The 25,354-nt window shown below is 37.6% G+C and overlaps 1 pseudogene; it reads right to left on the minus strand.

Annotated features, from left to right (window-relative positions):
• Positions 1-20,044, minus strand: part of LOC100344568 (chromobox protein homolog 1 pseudogene) — an 81,979-nt pseudogene extending 61,935 nt beyond the window's left edge.
• Between the last annotated feature and the right edge of the window lie 5,310 nt (positions 20,045-25,354).

A 25,354-nucleotide genomic window follows, 5' to 3' on the forward strand; every position in this document is an offset into this window, starting at 1 on the left:
ATACAGGGTGGTTCTTTTCTCTCTGAGTCTGTAAACTAATGGATACCATTAATTTTTAGAGAACTTCTGTCCAGATTGTAAAACCAAGATTGTAGACAATGAAGAAATGGTTGGCCTGGTTCAATCTCTCTCTCTCTCTCCCCTTTATCCTAGTCTTTGATTCTTGAAGGCAGAAAAATCCTTATAACGGAAAGGGAGATGAGGAAATGTCAGGTGATATGTTTTGGTTTAAATCTGATGTATTTCAAGTTGGAAACACAAATATAAATAAGGCTTGGTAGCTACTTTAGCATTGATATTTTATGAGAAGTGATCCCTAATTCTTTCCCTCTTCTCATCTCATGATAAATAGAGGAGAGAAGCCCCAAATCCATTGAGAAGGAGTATCAAAAAAGCTTAAACCCTAGAGGCATGGAACTAAATTCTATCACTCTCTCATTAAATGTCTAGACAAATTTTCTTAAGCCTGGTACCTAGGGTGACTTTATTTTCTAGTCCAGAGAAGTCAAGAGCTGCTTCTTTCTTTATAAAAGTTTTCTCATTTTGAGTAATTATATGATAATCCCATATAATTATCTTTAAAACGAATTAGTTAAGCTAGCTTCACAAAGGTTATAATAATTAAATGAACATGAGTGTATCTAAAAATTGTCAAATTTTTCAAAATTTATAAAAATAGAATTTTATTTTTTTTTAAATTTTATTTAATGAATATAAATTTCCAAAGTACAGCTTATGGATTACAATGGCTTCCCCCCATAACGTCCCTCCCACCTGCAACCCTCCCCTTTCCCACTCCCTCTCCCCTTCCATTCACATCAAGATTCATTTTCATTTCTCTTTATATACTGAAGATCAGTTTAGTATTTATTAAGTAAAGATTTCAACAGTTTGCTCCCACACAGAAACATAAAGTGAAAAATACTGTTTGAGTACTAGTTATAGCATTAAATCACAATGTACAGCACATTAAGGACAGAGATCCTACATGAGGAGTAAGTGCACAGTGACTCCTGTTGTTGACTTAACAAATTGACACTCTTGTTTATGGCCTCAGTAATCACCCTAGGCTCTTGTCATGAGCTGCCAAGGCTATGGGAGCCCCCTGAGTTCACTGACTCTGATTAAAAATAATCAATCCAATAAGTGAATACAAGATCATTGAAGAGTGGAGGTTGAATTATATTATTCCAATGTATACCTTCTTCAGCATAAGCACAAGTTATTTCCAGATCGTGTATTTGTAGTTATATTCATAGTATGAACATAGGGTAAGTGCTTTTCCCAATATCCTTAGTTGACAGAAATAAACCCCATGCCCAGATAAATGATAAATATATCTCAGATACGCAATGACATTGATGTCTTTTTTTCAACGTATTTTGGAGTCATTTAAAATAAAAAGAAACAGAACAATGTGAATACCTTTATTTTTTTGTAAACCAGGGGATTTTATTTCTATCAAGAAGGTAGATAGCATGTAATAATAGTCTTTCAGGAACATATGAAAAAGCACAGGCACTGCTTCTCAAGCTGCAGAATCCTAGGTGATTGTGCTGGTATAACAGCTTGTGAAAATACCTCTACAAGATACTGCTATTTGTAAAGGAAAACCTAAGATGACCCTTTAATCACCAACATTAGAACACAAAGCTCTTGGATACCTAGGATTTTTGTATTTCAATATTCAGTGAAACAGGCTAAGCTTATGAAATAGCTTAAACAAACTCAATGTTGATATTGTTTGTGGAATATGAAAAAAATAAATACAAAATTAGTGTGCCTTTAAAGTGACAATCCTAAAATATCTACTTAGATAAAAGTCAGCATGGACACCTCCTCTCTCTGACCTGTGTGGCAATAACCTAGGTTTTTGCCTTACCTGTTCACCTCCAGAAGTGGCAAAATAACCATTATCTTCTGTGAAAGCAATTCCTGTAACCATGTCATCCTGTGATAAATCATACCAGTTGCATGTTATTATCACAGCAATGGTTCAATAAACTCACCACTCAATTGATCAAATTAAAAAGAAGGAGTTTTGTGTGTTCTAATAATTGTTTCATTAACATGAGTCTAGTTAAAAACCAGGAAGCTTTGTATCTAGACTTGTATTTATGCAGTTTTGTTTGGATTTTGCTCTGACATGGTTTTTGTGTTCTATTAGTTATCATTGTTATTATTTCATTAGCTTTCTTATGGCTACTGAATGTGGCAGGTTTTCACCAAGACAAACACAGTATTACAGAACATGATAGTAATCACAGTTCTGAAAGTCTGGACCTATTCTTAACCGTTCTAAAGGCTTTAAAATAGTCATGGTTATCAGTTCAGTATGGAAGTTTGGCTCTTGTGAAAGGGCTATGTTAGCATAATATATTTAAAAAGTTTCAATACTAGAGAAAAAGGAATTCTATAGTAACCTTTAAATTATTCTTGAGCTTTTTTAAACTGGAAGACAATTCTATTATGTCATCTTGCATAAATGAAAGTGAAAGAAATATGTGGCATGCATTTATCTAGTAAAAGTTAATTTTAGAAATGTTAAGTTAAATGGTTAAGGAGAGCCAGACATACTTCAACAATTTCATAGTAGTCTCTTCCAAGTAGAATTGTACAGCAGCATATTTTAATTGTTGTGTTGATTATTGCACTCTAATAATATTGGCCACTATATATCAATTTATACACTTTCAAATAACTTTATCCTTATAATGACCACATAGGTTAAACATTATTAATAGTAGATTATATTCATAGGAATAGAGATTACACTGCACAAGTTGAGTTGCCTCAGTATGTCGTTATGCCAAGATACAGATGGCTTAGCTAAAAGAAACTGTGGGCTGGTGCTGTGGCGCAGTGTGTTAAAGCTCTGGCCTGAAGCGCCAGCATCCCATATGGGCACCGGTTCTAGTCCCGGCTGCTCCTCTTCCAATCCAGCTCTCTGCTAAGGCCTATGATAACAATAGAAGATGGCCCAAGTCCTTGGGCACCTGCACTCATGTGGGAGACCAGGAAGAAGCTCCTGGCTCCTGGCTTTGGATTGGCACAACTCCGGCCATTGCGGCCATCTGGGGAGTGAACCAGCGAATAGAAGACCTCTCTCTGTCTCTACCTCTCTCTCTCTGTCTTTCAAATAAATACAATAAATCTTAAAAAAAAAAAAAAGAAAGAAAGAAAGAAAGAAATTGGCTAGTGCCAGCGTTGTGGCATAGCAGGTAAAGCCACTAACTGCGATGCTGGCATCTCATAGGTGTGCCAGTTCGCATCTGGGCTGCTCCACTTCTGATCCAGCTCTCTGCTAATGGTCTAGGAAAGCAGCAGAGGATGGCCCAAGCATTTGCAACCAAATGAAGCTCCCAGCTCCTGGCTTCTGGTTTTGACTTGGCCCCGCCCATCAGATTAAAGATTCTCTCTCTCTCTCTCTCTCTCTCTCTCTCTCTTTCTATTTTCTCCCTCTCTCTAACTCTTTCAAAAAAATAAATAAAAACCTTTAAAAAAAGAATTGGTCTTGAAGTCAGAAAACTAGTTTCACTTATTAACTCCAAGGTTTTACTTCAACTGAAATTTCTGATTATCATATTTCTCATCTCTAAAATGAGAGTTCAAAAATTAACGTAAAATATAATAAAATAAGAATCTTACCTATAGCATAGTATGTAAATCAAAATACCTGGTACATTGCATACACAATAAAGATCTTTTATTTCTCCTTGGGTGATGCCATACTGTTTTTCTTATTTTCCTAGCCAACACAGAATGTCCTTGGCCATTTAGATTATGGTAATGTTCACAGCTGATTTTATGCTGGTTTCTGTCTCTTTTATTTCTAGTAGCAGATTTTTGTGTTTGTGCCCATAGAGGTAATTTAAAATGGCACTTTTGACCTCTTCCATTTGAATAACCATAAACTAAACGTTTTTCATACAGAATTCATCAGTTCCTAATCCTGTTGATTGTTATATAGATTTCCTTTTCTCTATTCAAGTTGTAATTCTACATGACTAGCCATTTTAAAGCAGCTTCTATATATTTTTATTTATCATGAAAGTGCTAGGAGGAACAATTTTTTCTATTCTCAGTTTGAACTAATTCTATCATTCTTCTCTCAGTCTTGGAGACACAGAGCATCCATGCTATTTTCAACTCTCCTTTGTACCTGATTATCCAAATCTGATTAGGTATGAAGTCTTGTCCTGTGAATGACAGTTTTTAATTTCTTCTCACATTCATTTCCATCTTCTGTTCTGTTTCAAGCCCTTTGGTTTTGCTGCTGGAAAAATATTCCCATCTATCATCTTGAGTGTAATTACCCCCATATCACACTCATCATGTTTGTTTCTAAGGTATTGTTCTAAAAGAGTACTTTAGTCATGTTTCTCATATTCTCAAGCCCCGTGAGTATTTGCCCATTGCTTTCAATGCCAAGTTTAAACTCTTCAACATGGCATTAAGGGTCCACCCTCACTTCCGTTATTTTATCTCTCAAAATGCCCATAGAAAGTAGACCAACTATTAATTTGAAAACACTTATAGTTGTGTAACTTTGGAATCTAATTCTCACCATATGTTCTCTTATAATAACTTTGTTTCTCCCATACTTCAATGTCCTATACAGATTCTGCATCTTCCATGAATTCTAGAATTAGCCATAAGTGCTTCTCTCTTCACCAGTCAAGTTGATCTACATAATTGTTTCTGTGTACTATGCGTACCTCTGAAGTCATGGTTTATTATCGCTCTATCCAGGGTCTTCAACCATACTTTCTGAAATCCTGTCTTGGCTCTTTATATAATTCACTGCCACATATTCTTATTGAGCCATCATTACTCACTATGTTTTTTGCCAGGAGAAGAAAAAATATCGATTGAACTTTTCATCCTCTTGAAGTTCCCAGCTAAGATTACTTAGAACAGAACCTAAAATAACATCTCAGTCTGCTGATTATTTTGTATTAACTGAAAAAAATTCTTCCTAAGAACAATAACCATTTAAATTTCCAAGGTCCTTCTGCTTTATAACTTATCTGGAAATATTTCTATTTTATACTTACTAAAATCAAAAATGAGGAAAATACTGAGTCTCCATAAACACCTACATTGGAATCCTACAGATGGTAGGGAAATTACTTAAAATCTAATCCAAAGCTTAATAAAAATATGTTCCTCTTCTTAATTGTATACTTCTATGACCCAGAAACACAGCTGTTAAATATGAAATATAAACTGTATAACCAATTACCTTCCAGGAAAAATAAAAACTGATTCTTTATTCTAGCCTATTTTCTGTATTTTCTTCCCTCTCTTCCACTTCCTTCTTTCCTCATCTATATTCTAAAATATGTAATGACTATGATTTTTACTAATCTCAAACTCCCATACTGCCTAACACATAGTATGTGCCTATGAAAATATACTACTCAGGGTAGACACTGGCTTCATGTTTAAGACACCTGTGTCTCACATGAGGGTACCTGAGTTCAACGCCCGGTACCCAGCTCCTGACTCTAGCTTCCTGCTAATAGAGCCTGGGCAGCAGTGGTGTTGGCTCAAGTAATGGGGTTCCTGATACCCACATGGGAGGCTTGGATTGAGTTTCTGGCTTTTGGCTTCAGCCTAGCCTATCCCTGCAATTATGGGCATTTGGGGACTGAACCCGCAGATAAGAGCTCTCTTGGTCTACTGTCTTGCTCTATATGCCTCTCAAATAAACAAACTATTTTTTTTAAGATTTATTGATTTGAGATGCAAGTTACAGACAAAGGGAGGGAAGAGAGAGAGAGAATCTTCCACTCACTGGTTCACTCCCCAAATGGCCAGAGGTCGGCTGATTTGAAGCCAGGGTCCAGAAGTTTCTTTCATGGGTGCAGGAGCCCAAGCACGTGGGTCATCTTCCACTGCTTTCCCAGGTCATTATCAGGGAGCTGTATTAGAAGTAGAGCAGCTGGGACTTGAACCAGAGCCCATATGGGATGATGGCATTGCATATGGAGGCTTGAATTGCTACACCAAGGTGTAGGCCCAAGTTTTTGTTTTTGTTTTTTTGTAAATAAGAAAATAGGCTACTTAAATTTCAGACAATGCATCTAACTAAATAAATACAAAACATATGCTCAATGTGCATATTCAACTTAATTTAAAATAAGATCCACTCCTATACAAAGGAGAAAATGAGCAAGTTTTATTTTTATAATAAAACTCAAATATATATATATATTTATTTATAAAACCCAAATCTAAGAAGGAATAATCAGCATCAAGATGAGCTACTAGTATCTTAATTTGTGCCCAATATTCAATTTGCCCAATATTCAGCACTACCTAATTTATTTAATAGTGATACAATAGATGCTTTGACTGCAGCGCAAGTGTTCATGAGCAAAAGTGAGCATAGTCAACATAATTATCTGGTCAATTTGAGAAAAGACCAATAATTTTATGTCACTTAGGGCTCACCTTTATCTTGAACCATTGAAGTACCCTTGTTAATTGTGACCAAAGTGGTTGATAACGTTCGAGATGATCTAGCAGATGAGTCCAAATGCCTCCATATACAGTGACTCGCTCCTTCAAGGGCTGCTGCCAAACTAAATGCTTGATGGGAATATTTTCAGTAGCTCTATCAAGATCAGTTTTAAAATAATTTTTCAGCCTGTATGTTAGAAAAGTATTTTGACAAGTTGCTATGGCTTTGCTGTTGCTCTGAATGTGCCATTTTCTTCACATCTCTCAAGTGGGAAATCACCAGAGATCTAACCAGTGATTTAGTGTTCATCCGTGCCAGAGAGAGGCTTCAACAGCTCATTAATGTAGGCTGATTCCCACTCCTGCTGCCTTTGATTCTGGTTTTAATATAAGCTTCCTATCTGTGTGACTGTCTTGGGCATAACCCAAGCACAGAGCTGGCAGCTGAGAAACCAGGAAGTTTCTTTTCAATCATGTGTAGGCAGCCTCACTATTTATACCAAAAAATATAATAATAATGAATGCAATTTCTTCATATCACCCCAGTGATTGTCTTGAGTGTATTGTTTATAAGTGGCTGTCAGCACGCAAAGCTCTCTCCTGTTACATGTGGAATTAAAATGATTTTCCTTCAGATCCCTTTTAAAATCATTTTAAAACATGAGTCTGGAAATTTACATTAAAATTATTTTTCCAGGAAAGTAAAAAATTGCTTTGTATAAGCAGTAGAGAATTGTAGCACCTTTTGTTGTACTGATACTGAATGACTTAAAATGCTAGAAAACTATTGAGGAACAAAATTAGAGGGCCAGTGCTGGGACATCTGGGTTTTATAGATCAAAACTACTGATAAAGTGGAGATGTCTTTAGTGGTCTTCCCAAAGAAGCAATGGCTCATTTACTAGATAAACCAAAAAATGAATAGTGTCAAAAGGATACCTTGACAATCAACTGTTAACTCCTTATTGGCAAAGTAACGTTTGCAAGTTTTTTTGTTTGTTGGTCTGCTTGTTTTTAGCGAAAAAGGATAAAAAGGTCTTTTAGAGGGTGGGCAATTTCTGCATATGATATTGGAGTGCTTGGATTCAGGTCCCAACTCTGCTTCCAATTCCAGCTACCTGGTCATGTGCACCTTGGGAGGCAGCAGATGGTGGCTCAAGTATTTGAGTCCCTGCGCTCTATATAGGAAATCTGGATGGAATTTCTGGCTCCTGGCTTCAGCCCTGGCTATTGTGGTCATTTGGAGAGTGAACCAGTGGATGGAGGATCTCTCTGTGTCTCATGACCTTTAAATAAATATAAATAAATATAAAATAAATATAAATATAAATAAAATAAATTTTAAAAGGCCTCTTTTGTGTATCTCAGTGAAGTGGGGAGTTGCAGAGGTTGACAAGGGCACACTGAGCCAAGGCAGCCCTGAATAGTGCCCCATAAGGTTTTTTTTTTTTTAATAAGGGATTTCCACAGTAGTTGTTCTCAGAGGTAGTGTTCATTGGAGGGGCAGAAATCCATAACTGCAAACCCATTTTCATTGTTTAATTACCTAGGGTACTTCCAACTGAGAAATGTTGAGGCCTATGGAAACTGATTTCTACGGCTTACACAAGTCTATTGGAACATTCTGAGGTTTATCTTTATTTTAACAGGTGTGAGTACAATCCTCTTGCAGTCTCCTACACTCTCTTTAGAAAGTGTTAGCCTTAATTCCTTCATTTTCTTTTACAACCTCTAATATAATCTCAAGTCTCAGTGGCCTCAATGAAATGTGCATTTCATTTCTGGGCTTTAAAGTGATTCAAATCAAAGCCAACAGACAGCAGGAAATGGAGGGAAGGTTAACATTGAATAAAATCTGTAGCCTAAACTGGCATTTCATCGTAGCTAATTTATTAGTGGTGACAAATATACCATGCAAGTAACATGGTGACATGAGAGTTCGCTGCAAGAAAAACTGATGGGAACTCTTATATTCTCTCTACAACATTTCTCTCAATCTAAAATTATTCCAGGTTAAAGGAAACAGAAGAGGGTGAGCAAAAATGCCAGTTCTTCATGCCTCTTTGGTCTTGGGTTGTTGTTATAGAAGAAATTTAAGATCTAAAATAAAGTTACCACTCAATAACATATCCCATCAGCACATATGGAAATTGTAATACCAGCAATTTACAAAGCAAAATGCGATTAAATATGATCAGGCTGGATTCACATAAACTCTCATGTCAAGTTTCATTTTCTTCTGTAAGTTTTGCATATACATAGTCTAATCCATCATTCTGCATTTTTCTGGAAAAAGATAATCACTATGCTCTAGATCACAATTAAATTAATTGAAAGCACACAAAGTAAACTGGCTGTTATGCAGAACATGCATAGGTTAGGTGGGATTTTTTTTTTTTTGTAAATTAGGGTAATATACATTTGACCTTATATACTATCACCTAGTAAAGGTATGATGTTAATAACACTAAAGTTCAACTAAACCTCTAGTCTGTTGTTCAGTAAAGAAACTTGCAAGAAAAGATTGACATTGTCTCAAGTTATTCTGTCTTTCAGTTCTGCTTTTTCATTAGGAGCTGGATGATCTTTGCAAGTTTCTTAACTGCCCTATTCCTCAGTTTCTTTACTGTAAAATGGAGTTGATAGTAGCATTTGGGTCCTAAATTTGATGAAAGACTCAATAACATAATGTAGGTGCCTTCCCTGACATAGTCAGCATTCAGTAACTGTTTGTAAGGGTTTCAGTGTCTCTTGGAATCCCAGTTATGTTCACAGAAAAGGAGAAAATACTCAGGTAGGCATTGCTCTCTGTGCTTCTTCTAAATAGCACATCAGCACACATTAATGGAATTGGCTTCACAAACCAAGTCAACATAAGGTGGTTGTTAAATTAGCCCAAATTAGTGCTGAACACTATTCAGAGTACATCATGAAAACAGAGCCCTTTCTGTTTTTTTCACCATGCTAGCTTCAATCTCAATGTACTGTGTAAAACAAATGAATGCTGACAATGCAATGAAGGACTTGACAATGTAAACCCAAGATGAAAACTCTATAGATAATCTAATTTCTGTTGTTTGGCTTGGACCAATGTGTAGACAATGGATAGTCCCTCAAAATAATGGATGATTCCAGTGTCCTGCCTGGGATGTTAAATAATAAGTGCTAGCTTTTTGACTGTGTAGATACATTCTGTCTTGAGGATCACCTCATCCCAAAAGCATCTCATATCTCTGTTGTGAGCATCACAAAGTGTTAACATGCTAAGGGGCAGACACCATGATGTCACACCCTAAAGTGCCACTCTACTCGTGGAATGTAAAACCAGTGCAGCCAGCATGAACTCAGAGCACCTGTGGGCAGATCAAGGGCATTCTTGGGGGGAAACGTGGAGGCACTTGCTCTTGGAGTATTCTCTTCCAAACCAGTTTTGTTCCTGCAGTTCACAGCCCTCACGAGCTATTCTGCTTGATCAATTCCGCCATCTAGTGGACACTTCTCATATCTTTTCCTTTTCCTTTTGGGCTTTCCCTGTCAGATATAATTGAGGGGCTGGCATTTATGCTCAAAGCCTGGGGTGCCAGTTGGTAGTGGGTGGGGAACAGGCAGAGGGAAATTCTAACCCTCCCATAAGAAAAGTAATCATTGGATAAAAAAAAGGAGCGGTTCCTGGGGCCTTACCTCCAGAAAACCAAGTAGGTAGGAACCGTGCTGGGCTGTGCGGCTTCAGATCAGCAGAGGGAGCAGCAGGCGCAGAGACCACCTGTTAAGCGAAAATCCAAAAATCTTCAAAGACCTTCCAATGCCAAAAACCTGTGATGAAAATACCCCTGGGTTTCAACCATCTTTGAAGGCAGCCCCCTTGTTAGCCTTGCCCCCTCCTTTCACCGAGAGCTGAGTGCCTCACCCTCCCCACCCCAGGCTGCAAGCTGACTTTTTTGAAGAAAAAGAAAGGTTATTTGTACTCTTGCAGACTGACAGGGAAGATATGTGATAACTTCTAGCTAAAAACTCTTTGTTTTCTTGTGTAATTTACCTACGTTAGTTCTGCAAATTCTGATGTTGGGGAATTACAATATATTTTAATCATCAAATTAAGATGATCTTAAAATTGAGACTGCCACATTCTTTGTGTTTTCAGAAAAAGTTATGGTGCCCTCTTCATTTATATTCAGTTAGAAAAACAGTTATTTCTGTGATGATAATAATTATTTCCATCATTAGTAAAGCATTTCCATACTATTGATTAGAAAAGAAAACCAAAGATGAAAGGTTTGTTCAATGATAAAAATAAAACTTCACTACAGACTGGAAGATGAGGCTTTCCACAGTATTCTGGATAAACCTATAGTTCAGTGAGTGATGCATACATTTCTTGAGAGGAAACTGAGTACCATCTGAAAGTTTCCCCCTGAACTGTATATTGAATGCAACAAAACCTTATAGTATTTTTCTTGTTATAAAACAAATACCAATCACTACTGAAACATTTTATAGCCTAAGAAAAAGTATAAATTTGAAGATAATAATTCAGGAAATAATCATCATCTGTATTCCCAGCCTCCTGATTTAAATGTTGCAGACACATTTAAGAGGTCTTCAAAAAGTTGATGGGAAGTTCCCTTTTAGTTCTATTTGTCAAGAACTTTTCAATGCACCCTTATGTGTCTCTCATACTAACATTAGATGAGTTCTTGTTTGTGTTTCTGCTGGCTTTTCCTTAGGGTTATCATTTCTCTATAAAGTTTATAATTTTTATTGTGAGCTCATCTTTTGTTGTTATTACTTATTTTTAATTGACTAATAGAATTGTTTATGTGTATGAAATATAACCTGATGTGTGAAATGCATATACAAAATGGCTAAATCAAACTAACATAAGCATCACCTCACACACTTATCATTTATGAGAACACTTAAAACATAAAATCTCAGGATTTTCAAGTATCCAATACTTAGTAGTTATAGCCACCATGATGCAGAATAGATCTCTTGAACACATTCTTCTTAACGAACTGAGATTTTGTATCCTTTGACCAACATCTCCCCAGTCCTCTGTCAGCCCCTTTGCAAGCTCATCGTGAGTTTGGACTTTATTACAGTTACTGCGGTGCTTCGAGATTTTCCCCCTACGGAGGTCTTGTGCGCTCTTTGAGAGCCCCTGTGTTTGCTTTCACAGAATGCCCCAGAGATTTTTCTGGTTTAGACCCAGATAGTCCATTAATTTCTCTACTTGGGAATCATACACAACATGGATGTACACATTGGAACTTGAGGTTTTGATTTCTCTTGGGAGATTTTTAATTCATCTAGAGACAAGCTTTCTTCACTCTTACCAGGGCTGTTTTTTACAGAAAGAGAGCAGCTCTTCCAGGCCCCTGACTTTAACACTCCATGTTTTGTGGAAGCCTGAGGCTTACCCCTTTTCCCTTTTGGACTTGTATTCGATTATCAGTTTCCTGGGGACCAGAGCCTTGGTTCATCTGCTGTCACTCTGCCTATGGTTACACTCCTTGACTCCACCACTAGAAATTTTCTTATTTTTCTAATTCACCATCATATTTTTATTGATTCAATGCTGATATTGTTCATGTGTTTTAATGGGAGAGTATCTCATATTAGAAGACTCTGGCATAAACTCCAATGTTTTCCTGTCTATATATTGTTTCACAGTGTTAGACTGATCCACCTCATTCTTCCACCAAATTACCTCTTAGAGGAAAAAAGCAAGTCCTGTCATTCAATCCCTCCGAAGCTTCCAGGGTTAGACTTTAAGTCCTGCTCCATCTGTCCTTCTGCTTAGAGATGTCCAGCACTGCCATCTGTTTCTAACCTGTTTTATATAATGGTGGTTGTGCTCATTGCTTTTTGATATTTGTTAAGAACCACTATGGTGTGAGAGTACCAAAACGGACAAATAACCAACAACATTCTTATACAGCAAGGCATTTACCACACACAATTATAGGGCATTATATTAAAATCCCTGGATTCTATATTTTAGATCTGGAAACTATTTTAGATACTGTCCCATTGTGACCAATTCTTCTAAATAGGAAATGCAGACCTTGATCATTTTTGAACAACACCCTATGGGTGTCCAATGTTCAGAACTGATTCAAAATTCCAGTATTAAAATAAGCATCCAGATAATCATTGAACTCATAAATACATCTCAAGGTGATTACCTGGGATACAGACAGTTATCCATGTAACATATTTGTTTAATTTTGTTATATGTTGTTACAGTTCAAACAATCTCATAATTCATTTTTTTCATAATTTACTTTTAAAATTTTCAACATACTTAACAGAAAGATGTCAAATGACAGTTAATAGCTTTTTTAGGGCCGGCGCCACGGCTCACTAGGCAAATCCTGCTCCTTGCGGCGCCGGCACACTGGGTTCTAGTCCCGGTTGGGGCGCCGGATTCTGTCCCGCTTGCTCCTCTTCCAGGCCAGCTCTCTGCTGTGGCCAGGGAGTGCAGTGGAGGATGGCCCAAGTCCTTGGGCCCTGCACCCCATGGGAGACCAGGATAAGTACCTGGCTCCTGCCATCGGATCAGCGCGGTGCGCTGGCTGCGGCAGCTATTGGAGGGTGAACCAACAGCAAAGGAAGACCTTTCTCTCTGTCTCTCTCTCTCACTGTCCACTCTGCCTGTCAAAAAAAAAAAAAAAAAAAAAAAGAATAGCTTTTTTAGGTAAATACAAGGCATTTTGCATCTGCACTTGTGTATTTTAGCATTTTATTAAATTATTAAAAGCTCTGAATACAGAAGTCATACTTTTGTCCTCTTATTTTGTTCATTTTTTAAATGTTGTGTCATGTGTGTTCTGTCTTATCTTGTGCTTATTCCCATGTGGGTTTATGGAAGAACAGAGTCTTCAGAAGGTGGCAGAGCAGGTGCTTTAACCCCTATTGCCCTGACTCAAGGAGATCAAGGATCTCAGCAGAGGGGGTTTTGTTTGCAGTGATTTCAGGATCATATTTTGTGTTTCCCGTAAGACACTTGATCTTTTTTCCTGAGATCTTTTGGAAATAATTTATTTAAAGCTCTTTATTGCTAACTTTTTCCTCTGTGGACAAATGTAATAACTCCAAACACTTTCCTAATACACCAGAAATGCAGATGCAATATTAGCAACAAGGTTTAAATAGATCGATCCTTAATTCTGAGTATTTGAAAAGAATACATAAACAATGATTTTCCCAAGGGCCGATGCTAATGCTGGGCCAGAATGACAATCTAAAATCCATTTGGTATTTAGATTAGGGCTGATATTAGTTCCCCCCACAAACACATAACCCCCTGGCAGGCATTTTGAATTTACACTCATTCAAAAGGTGATATCTAGGATGTGGTGTTTTCAAAAGCTGGCACAAACATTGGATAACTAATATATGAAAAGACACATTGATATTAAAATGCTACAGGAGGTCTGGCTCTCTAAGCTTTGGTTTTAGAAAGTAGTAGATGCCAGATGTTTCAGAGAAAAGCATAAAATCCACATTATGTGCCTAATTGTACTGTACTACATCACATAGATGGGGACTTTTTTCCCTGACCGCAGCTGGTGATAACAATATGCCCTAGAGCATGAAAGAATCAGGCACCCTGAACACAGGGCAGCTCCTTAGTGTGTTTCTTCTGGAAGGGTAGGAAAGAATTCCAGTTTCAAAAATCCCCACATACACGAATGACAGCAAATACTTTCAATATAACAGAGTCTGTGGATGTGAACTCCACGAACTAGACTGCACTCCTGCTATGAGGAATGATTTAGGGAAGGAGGACCTAGCAGCAAAGTTTGCACTATGGCAGATCAGGACACTGCAATATACTTAGAAACAGACTTAAAACTATGTTTATGAGGCCATATGACTGTGGTTCCAGAAGCCCCTGGTAATAATGGGGATCTCGCCTTGTTAAACATGTCACGGAATTGAGCTGGTCCCAACGGGCTACTTTTCTCTCATTATGTCAGGAGCTGGTTGTACAAAGGAAGGGAGGAGTGAAAGGTGTGAAAATGGAGTAGGCATGTTGTGCCCTTCGAAATGCACACCCACCATTGATCAATTAAAAAAAATAAAAGTAGCGTCATGCAGTCTTGCCACTGTTTTCGTTCCTACCTAGAAATACAGTATCTCTAAATCAGCATAGAGTATATACCTAGGCACAAGGTTCATTGTACATTATGCACAATTTTTGGATGTAAAAAGTTTAGAGTTCCTCAACATTTTCTTTTCCTGTTAACACCCATCACTGAGGAAGTCTATTAGGCATTTCAATCTTTAGAATAAATTACACCCCATATATTATATTCCAATTGTGTATGAGAAAGTACATATCTCCAAAAAAGAAATTGTTATTAAAATAGATGATTTTCTTTAAAATGTATTTTAAATGCTAAATCGTTAAACTACAAAGTCATACTTAGATATATACCCAGCTCTTAGAACTGCAAATTATATCCCGACTCTTCTAATGATAGAAGGAATGTGTGTTACTTTTCATTGTCAAATCAAAGATTTTTCACAGAGTGACTAAGTGACTTTCCTTTGAATTTTTTAAAATAATTGTGGCCAAAAAATTTACCAGATTTTGCAACATCTATGCCATTACATGATAATAAAGCCAGCATAAGAGACAACAGTCCTATTTGTCTCCCTGTGTGTATCTTCCTGAGAAACATCGTTTGCCTGCCATTAGTTTTCATATTCTTTTGGCTCCTTCCCAAACTTTCTTTCTCTTTCTCTAAGTTATGTCTCATTCCCTGTATCAGAATCTCCAATTTGTATTTCATTTTGTTTTAATTTTAAAACTTACTATCCACAAGATCTAAATTAAACTACCTTTACCTTACACTAACTTCTTTTAACAATTTAAAAGTGAGGTTTTTTTTTTTTTTTTTAATGGAAATGGTAGTTTTGTGTAAGACTGCCATCTAATGGTGTCCATGTTGCTTGACTTCCTCTGCACGTGATTAAATATCCTCAACAGAAAGACACTAGTAAGACACGATTCTCAGATTTGAAGAACTTTTGGGGAAATGTTTATGTCATAAAAAGGTTGAACACATTTGGAAATGAGCTTACTGTTTTAAGTTGTTTGCATATTTAAATAGTGGATTATTTTACAGCCCATTTCATTATCAAAAACAGGATTTTTAGGGCTTGTACTCTAATCATTTCTCTCTGACCCATTGCTAAAGTCTTTCAGTAAGTGCCAAACTACCTATTACTTTTATAATTCATGAGTAGCATTCCAATTTATTTTTTTTCATTTTTGTACATTCCCTGAGGTTTACACAGAGACAGGCCATGGCCCATAGATATTTTCTCTTAAAGGGAAAGTCTGAATTTCCTCCAGTTCTTATGTTATGCCTGCATAAAACCATCAACGTATGGAGGAGAATGGAAAACTACTTTGGCTAGCTCCAGTCTTAGTCCTATAGCACCTACTAGCATTCTACTTGCTGGATTGAGATATTTACATCAGTTATCCTAACCTTGATTGAAAAGGTAGAGTAGCTGTTTTCTAAACTTTCATGTCGTTCCAGAAGTTTGGCATTTAAATAGCATAGACAGCAGTATGCTCACAGGATCATAGTTTAGGCCTAAATGGTGAGCCAAAAATCTTCATAGTCATAGCTTTATTTTCAAACCACTTGACAAAACTAGAAATGGAAAATAGTAACTGTTCATCAGTAAATTAATTCTATCTAGCTGTTTAGAGCACCAGGATCCCCATGCTGCTAATCTAGTTCATCACGTTATATGAAAACTAAGCACTTGCAAATGATTTTAACCAAGTTAGAAAATTCATCTAGAATAAAAATGAGCCAAATATAATTCAAATAATGTTTAAGATGATGTATTTTATATGTGTCTGAGTATGCTATGCTTATGTAATCTGCATGAAGAAACAAAGGAGCCCCATATTATTAATATAAATTCTAGTTTAGGTCTAGGATAGCTTTATTGTAAGTTATCATCAATGCAAAATAGCAGGGGAAATAAAAAAGAATAATAAACAGTCAAAGATAACACAATACATCAAGCAAAATCAGGATAACAGAAGCTCATTGGAGACAGGAAATTTCCCAATTTACAACCACTGCTAAACTTGGAACAACATAGACAAGGTTCTTTTAATTTGACTTAAATTCCTAATTAGAAGACTTCTACTGGGGCTTGCATTGTGTACAGGAGGTTAAGTGGTCACTTGCAAGGCCTGAATCCCTTACGGTAGTGCTGGTTCAAGTCCCAGCTACTCTGCTTCTGATCCATCCTCTGGATCATGCACATGGAAAGGCTGCATAAGAAGTCCAAATACTTGGGCCCCTGCCATGAAAGTAGGATATCTCCTGATGGAGTTTCTGGCTCCTGGCTTCAGCCTGCCACAGATCTGACTGTTGCTGCCATTCTAGGAGAGAACTAGTGGACAGAATATTTCAACCTCTCCAGCTATCTCTGTGTCACGTTGCCTTTCAAAGAAATAAGTGAATAATTCTTCAAAAAAAAAAAAAGGAATACTTCTGTTGAAAATATGAACCTAACAGTTCTGATTATGAGGGTCATTTTATCAGGAATTTTAAACCCATAAAATTGTCTCAGGTAGTCAACACGTCTTCAGATAATTCCTGCAGTCACTAAGAAAGCAAAAAGAAGGAAATAGGACTGTGTAGATACTTTTTGAAGATTTATTTGAAAGCCAGGATTACACACACAGAAGGAGAGGCAGAGGGAAAGAGAGGTCTTCCATCACTGGTTCACGCCCCAGTTGGCCCCAAGGGCCAGAATTGCATTGATCTGAAGCCAGGAGCCAGGAGTTTCCTCTGGGCCTCTCACATGGGTGCAGGGGCCCAAGGACTTGAGCCATCTTCTACTGCTTTCCCAAGCCATGGCAGAGAGCTGGATGGTAAGTGGAGTATCCGGGACTCAAACTGGCACCCATATCGGGTGCTGCCACTGCAGGTGGCTGCTTGACCCACTACACCACAGTGCCCGACTCAGGACTTTGTAGATTTTTAAAGCTTCACCAAAGAAAAATCCAGGAGAAATGGCCTGGTGATTGTGAAGATAGTGGGAAGTGGCTGGGAATGTCTGAGCTCAAGACTGGGAATGGGTTCAGGTACTCGTTCTTTTTCTCTCCCCTCCTTCCCTCCCTTTCTCTCTCCCTTACTATCCATTGTCCCCTACTTCCTTTTCTTCTTTTCCTTTGCCATTTGGTAATTTTCAGCTCTATTAAGGAAAAAAATAAGGAAAAGTTCTTAAAGAAAATAAGAGTAAGGCCCATTCATTTAGTCTTTTGTGCCAGGAGGTAGCTACATCAGCTAGGAAGAAAGAATCAATCATTCTTCCATCCCATATACATCATAAACTCCTGTGTATTTATAGCAAAATAAAAATGTTTACTGCCTGTCTGGATGCATTTCCCAGAAACGGAGAAGCCAGCGTCTAACTCAGAGTGCTAGGAATGTTATCTGATACTACAGAGAAAAGAGCAATATGTTTTGCAAACACATGAGTAATAAAATACTTGAGTAAGTTCTGAAGGGAGAAAGGAAAGCCAGAGGGAAGAGGCAGAGGCTACAAATCATTAAGAAGATTTACGTTATAAACCAGAGTTTGGTCCACACACCAAAGGGAGAAAGAGCTTCAGAATGGAAGATAAAAGTATCTCAGAATTTGACAGTCATTAAAAGCACAATTTTGCGTTCTTTGAGTGTTTGTATGTCCTATTGTGCTTTTCTGACCTAGATTAGTCTAGTTACTCAGAACACAGCAGTATAGCTTTGCAGTAGTGTTGCCCCATGGCTTAATTTCCCAATTAAACTTAAACAAATTTCTCAAATGCTCATAAAACCCTTGGTGGCAAGATCAGTGCACCTGAATATTTAATTATTTGAATGTCAGTCTGAGACATAGATAATTGGCAGCTAATGGAAAATGCCTAAGACCTCAAAACAAAAGATTCTTCTAAGGCTTATCAGGGAATAAGTAAATAAAATTACTAAACTGGACATTTTTTCTTCAGTAGAAAGATACTAGGAGAATATAAAAATATTTTTCTTTCAAAAATATCAAAAATATCTAAAAATTATAAAGAAAAAATGAAGAGAAAAAGATCATTGAATTGAAGTTATATTCTAGATGCTGAACTCTGACAGTTAAATGATAGAACTAATATTAAGATACTGTCTGTGTTTGACTCCAAACTAAATGATCATCTAACAGAAATACTCTTCTTTTCTTTGGCTATGATGTTTCAACATATTTAAATACAAAGCTAAGTCAAACAAATATATATCTCCGACAATGTTTTACAAACTAAGATTAATTTAGTGACCCTCATAAATTAACTTAATTATATATCTAGCAAAAGAGCTTGAGATTTGGCTGGGAGATGATAAACTAGAGGTGGTGATGAAAGAATTGTTGAGCCCCAGAGAGATCCCAGTGGGAAGCCCAGGGAATTAGTCTTGGGCTCAGTTTTACTTTACATCTTAATTACTGATTTCAAAGAAAGGCTAAACTGCACATTAACTAATTTGCAAATGGTACTAAACTGGCAAACACTGGGAATTGTAGATTAAAATCCAGAGGGACTTTAAGAGGTTAGAAGTAGTGATATCTAATCCTTTAAGTAATAATAACAATGATGAAGATGGTGACAAAACCAAAACTCTGATTAAATTCTTTTGCGGAGGTATTATAAGGATGTAAAAGAAAACATTCTTTCCTGAGACGCTAAGTAAGGAAGCTAAAGTACAGAAGCAAGTTTGTAATAGCACAAACACTGAAACACATGCAGTTGAAGGTACAGGAATGAGACTCTAAAAGCACTACAAATATATTTCCTTTTACCAAAGATCAGCTTGGCCCACTTCTTTTATGAGGCTGAAAATATAATGAATAGCTCATTGCCACATGTTCATTTCCTTTGAACCACTTGACTCCTGGATTAGCAACCGCTGCTGCTTACCCTCCATGCTGATACTCCTCCCAAAACCTAGAAGCTGTGAAACTGACATCCTACTGTGTCTGCCATGTTTTCTGCAACACCACTGGGAGCAGAACCGAGATGGAGCAGCTATGAAGGACAAAAGGAATACATCTCAAAGAATTGAGAGAACAAAGAGATGCATAGAAAATGATGCTATCAATGTACAAATATTTCAAAATTTTTTTTGGAAAGCCAGACAGGATGAAAGCCAAACTTTAAGTGAAACAATGAGTAATCAGACTAGACTATGCTAACTGGAAGTAGGTAATATTTATCTAGTAGATCTCCAAAGATCTCCAAAGAGACTCTGGCTTCATAATTAATTGGCAGATGACTCAGTGCAGGAAAGGGAAATGAAATTGAAAAAGGGGGCTCAATAATAGATCTTTCATGGGGCCATTGCCCAGTCTGTGTGCCCAACCTGCCACCCAACCTCAGCACAGACCTCAGGGAGATGGCAGATCCTCCAGGCTTGGCTGTTGTTTTTGTTCCTTCCACAACCACCCAAAGTCCTTCCTCACCTCCAGGTTTGAAGACCTGGAGGCAGAAAACTGATGGTCTATCCATTTCCCCTAAAGCAAATCCTCTACCCCTAAGGCTGCCAGAACAGCTTTGGTCAGGTGGGAAAAGAAGAAGGGGAAGACAGTGGCCACTATCCCCTCTTCCCACAGCAAGGATGGGTAGAAATGAATTAATACATTCAGAGTTGAGCTGGGATCCCAACCATTCCTAGCTCAGCCACACAGAGCTGCCAACTGTGGTCTCCTGGAAGAGTGAAATTTCAGCTGAAAATCCAGTTGCAGGGAAAATTCACCTCAGGTACCCCTTCTCCTATGAGATCCTTGAGTGAATAGCCAAACATCACCAGGCATATGAGAAAAACCAGTAATGGCAAACGGAATCATAAGCACAGCACAAAACTATGGATAGTCACAAGCATTCTAATGGTTTTGGAGAGATCATGACATAGTAAGTGCACAAAAACAAGGCGAAATAAATTAGACTGGCATAATTTAAAAAGAAAGGCAATTAAAAACCTCAAAGAAAACAAACAAGAAACCCTGGACATGAAATTCATTGTCTAGATAAAAAGCAAATTAAACGTGACATGAGCTTAATAATCGATGAAGAATTTAAGAGGAGAATCAAATTGACTTTAAATCTGAAAACATTTTCTTTGAGTAGCCAAGAGGTGAAAGCAATAGACCTTCAGAGAAGAAGACGATTTGGACAGACAACTTGGCAGAGCATTGAAAAATACAGCTATGATCAGATCAGTGGAAATATTATTGATCTTCAAATGTTATCATCAATGTATTGTCAAAACAGGGAAAGTCTTGGTTAGGATTTCTAGACAGGTTGTATATGTTACCAGGCTTGACAACATCAAGGTAAAAATAAATGTGAACAGTGATGCCAAGTTCACAATGGAGCAAGCTGGACTTTCAGGAGGAAGAGAACCTGTGGAGAAAAGACTGGAGCCCTGGTTTCCTAATCTCAAAAAGAAGTTGAGAAATATTTTTGGAAATCGATGGGAAAATAAATAGAGGTTAAGAATGTCATTGAAATTTATAAAAGCTGTAAATAAAGAATTAAAGTAATGATTTAAAATGTCAAGTTGAAGAAAATGAAGGAGAATGAGCTAAGTTATCATATTTTGAATTAAGAAGGCAAGAGATATTTTAGGAATTTCCTTAGTCAGGGAGAACAAACACGATCAGCTTGAATTATGAAGATAATTGTCACCCCAAACTGACAGAGACAGACACAAGGGCTTTCTTTTGGGAAGGAGAACCAGGGGTGGAGATCATAGTTCTTTTGCTGTATTTTACTAAATATTTTTGGCACCTTAATCTAGGACTTCCCAGCTTTCAGAATTGCAGGAAATAAATTTCTATTGTTATAAATTATCCAGTCTAAGGTATTTGTTATAGCAACCTGAAAAAAAAAAAAAACTGAGGAGGCAAACTCATCTATATATATTCCTCCAACAAAAATAATGTCCCACAGGGGCCAGTGTTGTGGCATAGCAGGTAAACCACTGTCTGCAATGCCAGCACCCCATCCGGTACCAGAGTCCCAGCTGCTCCACTTCCAGCTCTCTGCTAATGGCCTGGGAAAGCAGTGGAGGATGGTCCAAGTGCTTGGGTCCCTGCACCATCATCGGAGACCTGGAAGAAGCTCCTGGCTCCTGGCTTTTGGCTTCAGCCTGGCCCAGACCTAGCCATTGTTGCCATTTGTGGGTTGAACCAGTAGATGGAAGATCCCTCTCTCTGTCTGTCTCTTCCTCTTTCTCTGTAACTCTGCCTTTTCAATAAATAAAACAAATCTTTAAAAAACTGTATAACATGTTTCACCTCTTAACTTTAAAAATATGTAAATCATATAACAAAACAAAATAAACTCTAATATTGTTTTTTGAGTAGGTAGTTAATTGTTCAGACCAAATTTGAGAAATCATATCTGCAGATATCATAGAAAGGTTGAAATAAATAAAAATAACATATAATCTGTATCTGCTGAGTATATTCATGGAACCTGTCTGACCTCTCTGCCTGTTTCTCCTTTGTGCATTATCGAACCTATTTTGCTGAAAACTCAACTCAATATTCTACAAATATTAAGAATATAATTCTTAAAGCATAGCATTATGACACAGGGGGTTAGGCTGCCACCTGTGCAGCCGGCATCCCTATGAACTCTGGTTCACATCCTGCTCTGAATGCCTGCTCTACTTCCAGTCCAGCTCCCTGCAAATACACTTGGGGAAACAGCAGAGAGTGGCCCAGGTACTTGGGCCCTTGCCACCCACACTGGAGTCATGGATGGAGTTCTAGGCTTCTGGCTTCAGACTGGTCCGGACCAGGCCATTGTGGCCTTTTGAGGAAGGAGCCAGTGGATGGAAGTTCTCTCTCTCTCTCTCTGGCTCTCCTTCTCTCTCTTTAACTTGGCCTTTCAAATAAATAAATAAATCTAAAAAAATTAGTTAAAAAGAATATCTTTCTGGAAAGGAAGGAAGCAAGCAAGAAATCTAGAAGGAGAAAGGGAGGAAAGGAGAAGGGAAAAGTATCATAATTTTCTTAGAATTATATCTATGGGGGCCAGTGCTGTGGTGTAGTGGGTGAAGCTACAGCCTGCAACGCCAACATCCCATATGGGTGCCAGTTAAGTAAATATTTTAAAAAAATTCTGTCGATGAACTACATCTGTTTTCTTTGCATTGATATTACATTAACATGAGAACTGCATTGTAATTATCCTGCATTTGCTGTGACCATGACAACCTAACGTATTGATACACTCCTTAAAAAAGAAAAAAAGAATATTTTTGCATCTTTCTATTAAATAACTACAAATTCTTTAATAGAAACTGTAAGTCATAGTTATATAAGTCATAGTTCTACAGAGACACAGTGCCAATAGGAGATACAATGTGTTGTCTACCTATATATATCTATCTAAAAGGAAATTTATTACAAGGCACTGAATCCTGTGATTAAGGAGGCTGAGGAGTTCCCCAATCTGCAGTCTGCAAGCTAGATATTTAATAAAGCCAAGAGTATAATTCAATCTGAGTCTGAAAACTTGAGAACCAGGGGAGCTGCTGTTATAAATCCCAGTCTCGAGGTCATGAGATGTGATACAACGTCCCAGCTCAAGCAGTAAAGCATAAAGAAAAGGAATAAATTCTCCTTTTCTCGACCTTTTGTCTATTCAGTGCCTTAAAGGATTGGATGGTGCCCCCACATTTACCTCGTCTGCCTATTCAAATGTTGATCTCATTCTGAAGCACTCTCACAGACATACCCAGAAATAACATTAAATTTGACATCCAATGGTCCCAAAAAGTTGACATGTAAATTTAACCAACATGGAGACTTTCATAGTTTGGTGGTAATTATCCTTACCTTCCTCACCTCACAATTCTCAATAACATGTAAATTCTCTGTTCCAACCAAACAGGGATATTCCTGTTCCTTAGCATATCCATCTATCTGGATGACTATATTCATCTAAATACCCTGCCCCACCTTGTCAGTCAACAAACACTATATACCCACAAGTCAAGTTTATGCTCAGGCCATACTTCTTCCATGGACCTTGGAAAGGGATTTGCACTTCAATCTTATCATTCACCTTCCTCACTGGTTTCTCTACACACTTCCTTCCCAATTTCTTCTATTTCATTTATCCAACACACTTTGTCAGCACCTGATGTGCCGAAGACCAATTTGACAACTAGTAATGGACTGTTTATAAAGTCTCCTATATTGCTTCTGAGCTTTCCATGTTTCTTTGACTGGTCTTCCTAACACGGACGCAATACCAGTGAGGATACAGACCACAGAGCATCATTTTTAATATATCTCACAGTGCTTAGAAAAGTGCTTTTAACAATGTAGTCTCTTGTAGATAAATATAACTTGTCTTTAAAACATTTTAAGTAGAATTACGATGCTCAACTTAGTGTAATTAAACTCAAATAATTGTTAGGTTTCATTAATGAGATAGTGCAGAATAGAAAAAGAATTGAGGAAATTTGAAGCCTGAATTGATTGCTGCTTTCATCGTTTCCTAGCCATGTAGTTTGGAAGCAGACAACAGGCGATGGCTCAAGTGTTTGAGTCCTTGCCACCCAAATGGGGGACCCAGGTTGAATCCCAGCTCCTAGCTTCAGCCTGGCCCAGCCCCAGTTGTTGCAGGAATTTGGGGAGTGAATCAGTGGATGGAAAACATTCTCTCTCCCTCACACTGCCTTGATCTGCTCGCTCGCTCTCTCTGTCTCTCTCTCTCTCTCCCTTTCAAATAAATTTTTAAGATTTTTTTTCTTTAATTCTTCATAAGGAAGTTGTAAGGATCATGTGAGAAATGAAAAGTATTTAGGACTGTGCTTAATAAGGCACAAGAATTCTCAAAACATCAACTACTTTGTTACTTTCAGAACAAATGAACCTCAAAATCTCAATTGCTAAACTGCTAACAGGGATTTTTCACTTCCACAGAGCTCCCTGTAAGTCAATCAGTGCAGGGCAGGTGCACACAGGGGACTCTGTTCAATGTAGACACCCAAGTAGTTGCCTCAAAGGACATTCCACTGCATGAGACATCTGCAGGGCCTACAGCAGCAAAAGAGAAAGCTGGCTTCTCTGTATGTGAAGCCGTAACCGACACATCACAGCTGCTCACCTGCAAGAACAGCAAGGGTGCTGGGCAGTGTGTGGCAGCAGATCTAGTGGTTGGTAAGCCTTATGTCTCTGCCACAGAGAGAACAGCCAATGAGGCCACAACCTAAAAGTCCAAGAGATCACACAGTCATTTCTCAGGCTAGATTCCAGAAACACAAAATTTTAAAGGTATGCTTTTGAATTAGCTGCTTTAATGTAAGACTCATTGTTTGTCTGATTTTTTATTACTAACATGTTTTTAATTTGTTTCAAAATTCTATCAGAGATGTAAGGGATAGAAAGTTGATCCTACACTTCGCTGTTATTTTCAGGATAAGCATGCTGAAGTCTTTACATAAAGCTGCACTTCTTACTTGCTGCCAGCAAGGGGAGCTGTAAGTACTCTGAAGCTTCCCCACTAAAGTGCCACTTAGAGGATCTGAAAGAGAATAGAGAAAGTTACAGATTTAAATTAATTACTTCCCTAAAATCAGCAAAGTTTCCTGCAAAGGGACAGTGATTATCTTGGAATGCTATAGAATATGACATTTTTGTTAGAATCACAAAAGGCCCTTTCAAAAATCTTTGTTGCTTAAACATGTCCCTACATTTTTTTATGATTCTGTTTGGTTTTCCTAAATAAAATGTGTGATAATCAATGAACCAAGTTGCTTTTTGAGGGGTGACCTCCTATATATGTTTGAGATAGAAG

The sequence above is a fragment of the Oryctolagus cuniculus genome, chromosome 9 (assembly GCF_964237555.1).
Source record: "Oryctolagus cuniculus chromosome 9, mOryCun1.1, whole genome shotgun sequence".
Lineage (NCBI taxonomy): Eukaryota > Metazoa > Chordata > Mammalia > Lagomorpha > Leporidae > Oryctolagus > Oryctolagus cuniculus.